The 10,068-nt window shown below is 45.4% G+C and overlaps 1 non-coding gene across 1 annotated transcript; it reads left to right on the top strand.

The window, feature by feature from the left end:
* The first annotated feature begins 9,776 nt into the window (after nt 1–9,776).
* Trnat-agu (transfer RNA threonine (anticodon AGU)) lies at nt 9,777–9,849 on the top strand. The gene has a single exon. It is a non-coding gene; the product is annotated as a tRNA-Thr (tRNA).
* The last annotated feature ends 219 nt before the right edge of the window (nt 9,850–10,068 follow it).

Here is a 10,068-nt window from a genome sequence, read left to right as displayed (position 1 = left end):
AGACTGTAATCTCATTTGATGACGCGCTTACATGATTGAGTGTTGCGATGTTTCTTAGCACAAGCAACAATATACAGCGGCCGTGCCAGTGCAATGATTTGTAGCTCTTTTGATGGCTACAATTACATAACCGCTTGGTGAAGAAGGAATGGAGTGCGCGGAAAAAATATTCATTATCACTGTTTCAGTGAGGCGGACCAATCGACAGGTCTTCGTTCCCACATAGTGTCCCGTGGTCGCCGTTCACCTTTATCTGGACGGGGCGCATTGATGGCGAAACCACGCCGACCCATCTATCGTTACTGGCAGCGGTGATAGGTGTAGCCGTCTTCCACGCAGTGGTAGCAGAGCGGTCGCTTGTCAGGGGCACGCCAAACGTCGGATTTCCTGGGCGCGTAGCGCTGGTCAGCAGAAGAACGGTAGGGCGCCGGTGGCGGCGGCGGCGGCGGTGTCTGGCGATAGAACTGCGGCGATGTTGTTTTTTTGAGGTTGTCGTGGAGGGAGAACGGGACGGCGGACTGCAGCAGCGTATCTGACAGCTTGCGGCTGCTGCTGTGCTGGCTTAGGAACACCTAATGACTGCTGGATTTTCTCGCGCAACACTTGAGCAATCGACGTCCCCTCAGGCTGTGGAAATGAGAGCTTCCGTAGCTCCTCTCGCACGATGGCTCGGATAGTTTCGCGCAGGTCGTCGGAGCCAAGAGTGTGCACAGCTGCGCTGTCGGGAATCAGGCGACGGTTGTACTGCCGGGTGCGCATCCACCAGGTGTCACGGGGCCGTGACGTCACTAAGACAACAGCAGGCGTGGTCAAGATGAAACTCTTTATTTGGCGGAACTTGTGGCCGGGAAAGAAAACTCAGACTACAGAAATACACGCTGTAAAATATGAATCAGAAGTGCCGGCGAGTGCGACCGGCGGCTGCCGGTGACTGGAGGCGTTTGGTGAATGCGTGTCGCATCTGCACTGGTGGCTACTGGTGCACACAGAAAACAGAAGAAAAAATGCTTCATTTAGACTAACCGATGCCAGAACTGTGCTGTACAGTCCTTCGTACTTGTCGGAATTGTGTATCCTGAAAGCCAGAAGCGCCGACGGCGCGTAGACGGACACGGTACGCTAGGCCTAACCTTCGCTGGAAGTCACAGTAGGTACGACCTATCTCGGTGTAGGTGACTTCCGAAGGTCGAAGTTTGTGCATCTTAGCTTCGGAAGTTGTGTCCTTGTTACCATAGAGTGCAGCTGTGGTAAGTGAACGCGCGGTAATTGCCAGAGATGCGTTTCCAGCCTGGTGATATCAAGTAGCGGCTGCTTACTGGGCTGTGCCTTGAAAGAGGTCGGGATTACAGAGCTCATTTACTTCTACCGTGTGCAGCTTTATAGTGCAAAAAGAATGATAGAACTTAGATGTATGCTTATTGTCAGTACTCTGGGTGGTGGATTTGTGCAAATAATATATTTCAGTCATGTTGTATCCTGCAACAAAATTTGACGCAGCATAATTGAACATAGCCGTCTTCATGAGAGTGGACCGTGAAGCGTACAAGAACAAATATTGTAAGACAAAAATTTGTGATACTACTGAGATATACACCATGTGAAAAAATATGCAAAAAAGCGCACGTTTCTGCGGAGTGTTCGCGTGGAATAACTAGTCCTTTTTTACAGGCATTCGATCCGTGCATCGGTGGATTGGACGGAATGTAAATATCAATTCGAATATCTGAACATCCTTTTGAATCAGTGCACTGGATCATTACTCTGGCACATATATCACAGAATAGAAAGCCCTGTCGCCCTTCCGGTAACTATAGTCGTACCAGTGTTAGTAGAGTATGGGCTAGAAAAAAAGGTTGTGACATTTGACCTGAACAACTTGACGACTGAGCACAAGATATTGAAGTGGAATCATCAAAGAAATAGTTTAGGCACTGAATATATTCAAAGGGTAAGTTTCGTCAAAGAATCTGGCCCACATGCTACAGTTTTGCATTACTGCAGAGAGAAAGAGAAATATGAAAGACAGGCGCTGCACTACGTAACGTTCTGTTGAATTTCATTTTTTAGAACTGCACTTTTCTAGCCAAAGTGGATTTTCGTGGTTACTTTCAATACGATTTCCAACTGCCGCACGAGAAGATTCCAACACCGCATGCAGTAGGCCTAGGTGTCCTCAAGAACGAAAGCAAGGGACTTTTCAGCACTGAACAAGGCAGTCTTACCTATTATGTTAAAGGGTTATATGTGGAGACAATTTTCTGTTTTCCAAAAGCCATCCAATAAATCATTCGTATTGATTCGCAAGATGTCCTCAATTAATTTTGAATCATTTATGTTAGCTGCTCTAGTGGCCACGTTTCTGGTGCATATAGATTTTACAGCGCCTTACACTAACATACTGAGTATATGTCCAAGTGACAGCAGTATCCACTGAGCGCCTTCGGGCGAACACTGGCTTACTGGTTCAAGTAAGCACGAAGGCTGTGGACATGGTTCATGCAGGGAACTTTTTCGGCTACCATGGCGATTAGCACTGCCCTAGCCAGAAGGGGGGGGGGGTCAAACCCCTCCGAAATTGTCGTTTTACATGTGTGTATGTGTGCATGCACCATAGGTCCGCAAAAAATTGAAGCTCACACGCACTCACTCAAGAAATATCATTCGCTCCGCGGCTCACCCGACTCAGGCTCAAGTCATCATGACGCCTGAGTCGAGAGAAAAAGTGTGCTCTACATTCGCCGTCATGACTTCTAGTAGCGCTCACTAACACTCCCAGATATAAATGACATATATACCTCATAAGGTTGACGGGGGGATGACCGCCGCTGTAGCTCAGCTGGTGGAGCATCGAACGCGTTATTCGAAGGTTGCATGTTCGGTCCCTGCCGGCGGCAAGTTCAATTTTTAATTGCTCAGTGTTCTCACTTATATCACTATTACTACAAATACCATCCCCTATAAATTCCATGGCTTGATTGTCTGTTAGGTATATTACAGTGTACGGAGGACCATGCAAGCGTCAATAAGTGCGCTCGCAAAATTCTCTGTATTTCAATCGAAAACTCTCTCTACTGGCCGCTCCTTCTCTTTCACCAGAGGCTAACACCTTCACTGTAAAATAAACTAAATTGCATGATCAAGCAATGTACATCAATCAACAAGTGAATACACTTACTCTCATCGTGCTGAAATAGTTCGTTATCGTGTTGACGCGGTTGAGCTTGACTACGTCAGCGTTGAACTTCGATAAAGCTCTCATGCTCACAAACTCATCCAATTATGACTGTTATAAGCCTGCAAAAGCTTCAGTTTCATATTGGCGATGCTTATTCACCCTGTCTCTGCATAGCGAGGTCGACGATTCGGAGGCGTCTTTTAGGACTTGCAATCTGTAGGCATCAGGTGCAGCATTCCTACGCGATGCTCGCTTGAGAGGTCCCTGTGGAATAAATAACTAGGTTGCTGTTTGTCAGCCTTTTCCCGTGGCGACTAGGACGCGCCACGTATTTTACGCAAGTGTCTGTCGTGTTTAAGTCTTCCCTAGCGAGCGCAGTCATATTTGCAAGCAAAACCGTTATATCGCTCGGAATTTACGTTTTCTTCGCGTCCGTCGGCAGAAAACAACTGCGGCCATTGACGCGAATGGTGTTTTTTTTTTTATTGAGGCTACGCATGCGAGTATAAATAATTTTACTCAGTTTATTTAGGCGCTTGACAGAGAACAAAATAGGAAATGCATATTGCCACGCCCACTTGTTCTTTTATTTCGATATATTCGGGTTTGACCAGCAAGGACGGTTACCAACGCTCGACGTTGTCCGCGAAGCAGTGTTCGAGAAACTTCGCGATTGTAGTAGATCGTTTTGTTAAGATTGCGCGCCGCACGCGAATGTTCCAGCTTTGTCGAGAGATAACGCCGCCACCAGCAATATCACTGGAAAGTTCGATAGCGCCTGTATAAAAGCCGACGCGCTTGACCACTTGTCACTTGATCGATGGTCGACGCTCTGTTCGCCGCTATCAGTGTATTGCTGTAACTTTCAGTTTCTCGGCCACAAGTTCGGCCTAATAAAGAGTTTCATCTCGACGTGCTGACTGCTGCCTTCGTCGACGTCATGACCACGTGACAATATTGCGTTTGCTGGCTTTATCTCCGCTGTGCCGAAATAGCGACACATCAAACAGACATTAAACAGAAACCGCAGGGTGGTTCGACGGGCCGTCGTCGTGGATGGAATCCTCAATCGAAGACCCTATGAGCCGCGGCCGCCATGCGAATGCATTCAGGCGCACCATGCACTGAAGATAACACGTGTAAACGTTTTAGCCAGGTAAACCAGATTACAATAAAAAGGAAAATAGGCATGCACTCAAATACAGCCCTCTACAAACATCTTCTCGTTGATCCAAAGCAAATAATGAAAGCGAAAAAGTTCATATAGTAATACGAGTGTCAATATAGGAAACAGCAGGTAGCTCCACTGTAGGACGACATAACATCGAATATTATTAGTCTACATCTTTTACGCTGCAAAATACCGTAAGGTTTGCAAGACATGACGTAGAAGGGACATAAATGTTTTCGACCAACTGGAGTTCACCAACGTGCAGCTAAATCTTAATGCTCGGATGGTCTTGCGTGTAAATCCGCGTCATTGTGCTTGTGAGCGCTTCGCCTTAACCGCCAAGCTGTTATGGTGGGTATATATGCGTCGGTTATAACTTCTATCGGCGAGATTGTTGCGTTCAAATTCATGGACTTCGATTTTTCTTTCTGGAACTGTAGTATTGAGCCTTGGCTAAGAGATATTTAACATACAGATACACTTTTCACGACGATAAACTCAACTGATCATAAACTTTCTATTAGCTTTGTAACACCAAAGTTCACGACCATAGAACTCTTCTAGAGGCGAATTTCTGCTTTCGGAAATAAAATTGCAAATTATCAATATATTCCTTGCCTAACAACCACAATAACTTCTGACTCTTCAACTAGTGCTAGCGGTCCCGAAATTCCGAAGCATTTATCGAGTACAGAAAATAATATAAGGCGCTGGCATTTAATTAGTTAAAAACCAAATGTGAATGCGGTCCAAGCGAAAAAAAAGTGCGCAGTTTGCACTCGGCCGCGCGAAGCTAAAGACACAGCGAAGCTGATCGATGGTCTGCATATTGTAGTTGTAGCTAGGCAAATGTTGGTTGTAGCCAGGATGAACTCGGTATAACTTGGCTATATCCAGGTTAGGCTTGGTGTGGCTAGGCTGAGTTTGGATATATTGAGGTTGAGCTTGGTAGTAGCTAGATTGAACTTGGCTATAACAAGGTTAAATTTTGTGTGGCTACGTTCCGCTGGGGCTACGCCTAGGTGGTCATCACGGTATTGTGACGCACACAATCGATCAGATTGGCTGTGTCTTGAGTTTTTCGCGGCCGTGTGCACACTGCGCGTTTTTATTTGGCAGAAAGCCTAGCAGAATCAGCTTTGACCGAGCCTACGCCTAGATTAAGCAGAAAGAGAAGTGTCGAGAAGTTTTTATTAGCAATCATCATCGTATTCGTCATCGTCGTCTGGCATTGTTGTCGTCGGGTTGCCGCTGCCTCTCCCGCACATCAGTGAACGTGGCATCGCGAAGCGCAGCGTCTCCTGTGGGAGTCATTTTAGCGCCGGTTTCTTGCCGCTCATACTCGTCCTCCCGATATGCTGGATCGTGGCGTAAAACCCACATGCGTGCAGCATTCGACTCGCGTTCACGGCTGGCGTATTCGGAGTCTTCGCGTCGCCGCCGCCTCTTGTTCTCGGCTGATCTTGTAGCGTACTCAGGATCGGGTTGCCGCTGCCACTCCTTCATAGTAGCAAGTCTTGTTTGTTTGTTTGTTTCCTCAAAATATGGCACATACCCACTCTGAGGGATTGACCAAGAATGCATATAGTATTTCCTCTCTGATAACTTCAATAATGCATATTATTAATAATAAAAAACTAAATTAAAGAAAAAAGTTTGAAGAAGACAAAGAAATGACAGCTAATTTATTAAACAACTCTGCAATTTCGAGCAAACCAGGCAGGTGTATTCCTCTGAGCAGAACAATTCCTAATTGATTTTAATTGAGACTGTTAGATTTCAACACGTTTTTATTACTCTAAGAATATTTACCAAAGTAGATATTAAAACGGAATACATTTTGTAGCTTTAATAAAATTACAAACCGCGTCGAATACATCCTTGCGGCAATGTCCCGAAAGGGAGGCACTGAAGCTTAGTACTATTTCTGTAGATGGACTTAAATCTATTTTCGAAAATGGAAAAACTAGATGTCGTTTTTTAAGCAATCAATGCCTGCGACATGGCGAAAAATAATGTTCAACAGTTTCTATTTCTTCACAGAAATGACAGAGGCGACATCGCCAGATCAGGCTTGTGTAAATAAAAGTTTAATGGGGAGACACGGCATCGAAATCTGGTTATCGAAACTTCAGATTGTTTAAATTGACTCCACCGAGGTTTCCATGGAAACTTTTAAATGCTGATATTCCGCCATTTCGTTATTTTTTCCATCATATCTGTAGAAATCGCTAATTTTCTATATCAAATCGCTGTTAGATATTCCACTACTGGAAGTATCGAAATTATTGGGCCATGCAGTGATGCCCGCGCTAAGCAAGCGGCCATTTCATTTAATTGTAATCCACAGTGACCCGGAACCCACAATAATTTGAGGAACTTTAGCTGTGGCGGTACTAATCTGCGGAATGTCATGAGGGCTCGAGAGTTATCTAAGTCTGCAGCAGCGGTACATACTGAAAGTGAGTCTGTTACTATGATCGCACTGATTTCATTCGAAGGGAGTTTACGAAGCGCCAGAATGATAGGCACTAGGTCAGCTTCAAAAATTGGAGCAAAATCTGGGAGACTCAAAGAGAATGACCAGCCAAGCGAATGCGAGGCAATACCTACGCCTGACTTTTCATAATTTACTGACGCATCTGTTGTGGCTATTATGGTATTTGTTTGTGCATGTACCAGGTAATCTTGTAACCTGTAATTTAAAAATTTAATTACAGGTTACAAACCACGATATGATTATGAGAGACCCCGTAGTAGAGAGCTCCGGAAATATCGACCACCTGGGGTTCTTAACGTGCAGCTCAATCTAAGAACACAGGCCTCAAACATTTTCGCCTCAACCGAAAACGCAGCCGCCGCGGCCGGAATTCGATTTCGCGACCTTCGGGTCAGCAGTCAAGCGCCATAACCACTAGGCCACCGTGGAGGGGCGCCAGATGCATCTTCAGAGGATAGAACTACGGAATGCGAATAAGCCGATAGCTGTAACGATTTCTTGTTGCGTAAGAATCTGTACAGAGCCGATCTTTTACCCACTTTCGCCAAATACCAATGCAAATGACTTGCGCTTATCTTTAGCTAGTACAACTGTTCGTTTAAATATTGTTGAGCACAGTTTCTAGCCAATCCAATTTTTTCACGTATGGCTATATCGAGGACGTTTCCATGCAGCTTTCCGCCTGCTATAACCAAGCGTACATACGTCATTCCACAAAGCAGAGGTTGGCGGTGTACTCCCAGACCTAACGGAAAACTCTGCCGACTGAACACCAGAGCTTATACATACTACTAATGAGTCAGCTCTTCGCTGCTTATTGCATTCTGTCAATGATCATATCGCTCAACTTAAAACAGTTATATTTATTTTATAATTGATAGATCGCCGTTGCCGTACAACAGTAGCCGGATGCGATAGTAAGATTTCAAAGGTAATCGGAATGTGGTCACTACTCGACCCATTGTCATATCGTTCCCAAGATGAGATGACAAGCTGGCCAGACGGAAAAGTGAGGACTAATGTCGATGATTATGGCGCCCACGTAAAAAGGTAAATTGGGAGAAATTATGGCAACGAAAATTATTATCCTGCAACCAGTTCTACAATCGTTTACCACAACCATCCGTCTTTATCCCTCTTAGTGCGAGTTGAAATCTTCTGCCAATAGAATTGCATTTGAACTGTTCTGGTGACACAATCTAGGTGATCCGGGGTGCTATTTAGTAAGCGTTCTGTCATAGAACGCAGACGGAGCGCTCTATGAGCTGCACCGAATTGGTCGAGGCTCAATTCAAATTCAGACTCGATATGCATTGTTTAACGATCCAAGATGTGATAATAGCCTGTAAAAGCCATAGAACAGTCAAGTGATAGCCACAGAACGGCCGGAGACCACGTTCCGTCGACCTCCTCTCCCCGTTCTGTCGACAGAAATGGGCACAACGGTCTCCGGACGACTTGGATTGGATCGAAACGTATGCGCGTGTGCTGAGGAGAGGAAGAGCGGCTTCACGCACTGACTGGTATTCAGCCATCTCCCTTTTGCGACAGTTTGCGAAAATGGCGTCTCCGTTCTCGTTCATGCCATTTCGTGCCGCTTGCGTGGCTGCTGCATTCACGCAGAAACGAAGCCCCGAGGTAGAAGATGCGGTGAGGTGATGACTGAAGAGGAGTTCCGGCGGCACTTTCGTCTGAATAACGGTTCGAGTGCTGGCGCTGTTCAAATATTACTACAAGTGGACAAATACTGGAAGCATTGGTTGGAACAGCGTGGTAGCCAGCGCCACCACCGACCGTCTCTCGAAACTGTGACATCACCTAGCACCACGTCAAGATGCTAACACAAATAAATTGTTGAAGTAATCGCGTGTTTCAGTTAAAGCTTTGAAAAACAACGTCAGACAATATTAATGTTCAGCTATAGCAATTTCATATTTTTTCGTGCGCTGAAAACATTACCGAATTTCTTAGCTTGCTATTGGCTGCTTGCTCGCTCTCGTTCTTCCGTTCGGTCCCGCCTCCGTTCTGTGACAAAACGCGTACGAAATAGCCGCCCTGTACTACCTAATTCTTTCGGAAAGTATGCATCGACCAATGTAAACCTTGATGACGCAGCTAACAAATCTCCTCCGAACAGTTCACAGTCAGAACAAATATGTTCAAAGTCACAGTAACGTTATGGTACATTTCGGATGAGGCTAGAGTCAATAGCTCACATCCTCTACCTGGTCGATCTAACTGAAATGTGCGAAAATTATTAATAGAATTACTTTTGGTTTACTGAAAGCCATGACTCTAGAAGTAAAATAATATCAGGAGTTGTTTTATGTGTGACAAAAGATCAGTATTAATGAGAACTAACAGATAATAATGCCAAGGAAAGTATAGGGGAGGTTATTAGTAGTAAATGTAAATTAAATGTGAAGAAAAACGTGGATGAAAAGATAGCTTGCCGCGGGCGGAGACCGAACCTGCGACCCTCGAATAACGCGTCCGATGCTCTAGCAACCGAGCTACCGCGGCGGCCATCCGCCCGTCCACTTTATGGGGTATATATGGGTATTTAAACGTGGGAGCGTCATTCAGCGCCGCCAGTAGCCATGACGGCGAGTGTGGAACACTTTTTTTGCCTGTTGGCGTCACGTAGCACGGGAACTTATTACGAGCTGGCAGCTGACAAATAATTCACTTCTTTCCTTCATTCATAGAGAGGGTCTCCTTCTGGCAGACTTGATGCTTTCAGGTAGTATGCGAGGGATTATTGGTCAGCTGCCAGCTCGAAATAAATTCACGTGCGACGTGACGCCAACAGGCAGAAAAAAGAGTGTTCCGCACTCGCTGTCATGGTTACTGGCGGCGCTGACTGACGCTCCCACGTTTAAATACACATATATATATACCCCATAAAGTGAACGGGGGGATGGATGGCCGCCGCGGTAGCTCAGTTGGTAGAGCATCGGACGAGTTTTTTGAAGGTCGCAGGTTCGGCCCCTGCCCGCGGCAAGCTATCTTCTTGTCGACTTTTCTTTCGTCCCATTTACATTACATTTACTACTAATAACGTCCTCTATACTTTCCTTGGCATTATTGTCTGTTAGTTCTCAATAATATTGTGTATAACAAAGAAAAACGAGCCCTTACAATTTCCACTTCTTTCCTACAAAAGATCAATGTAACCAGAGGATACAGAACGGCAATTCCATTGCAGAACTTTTGCAGATG

This window comes from Rhipicephalus sanguineus, chromosome 2, assembly GCF_013339695.2.
Source record: "Rhipicephalus sanguineus isolate Rsan-2018 chromosome 2, BIME_Rsan_1.4, whole genome shotgun sequence".
Taxonomy (NCBI): domain Eukaryota; kingdom Metazoa; phylum Arthropoda; class Arachnida; order Ixodida; family Ixodidae; genus Rhipicephalus; species Rhipicephalus sanguineus.
This window is presented reverse-complemented; position numbering and strand designations above follow the sequence as displayed.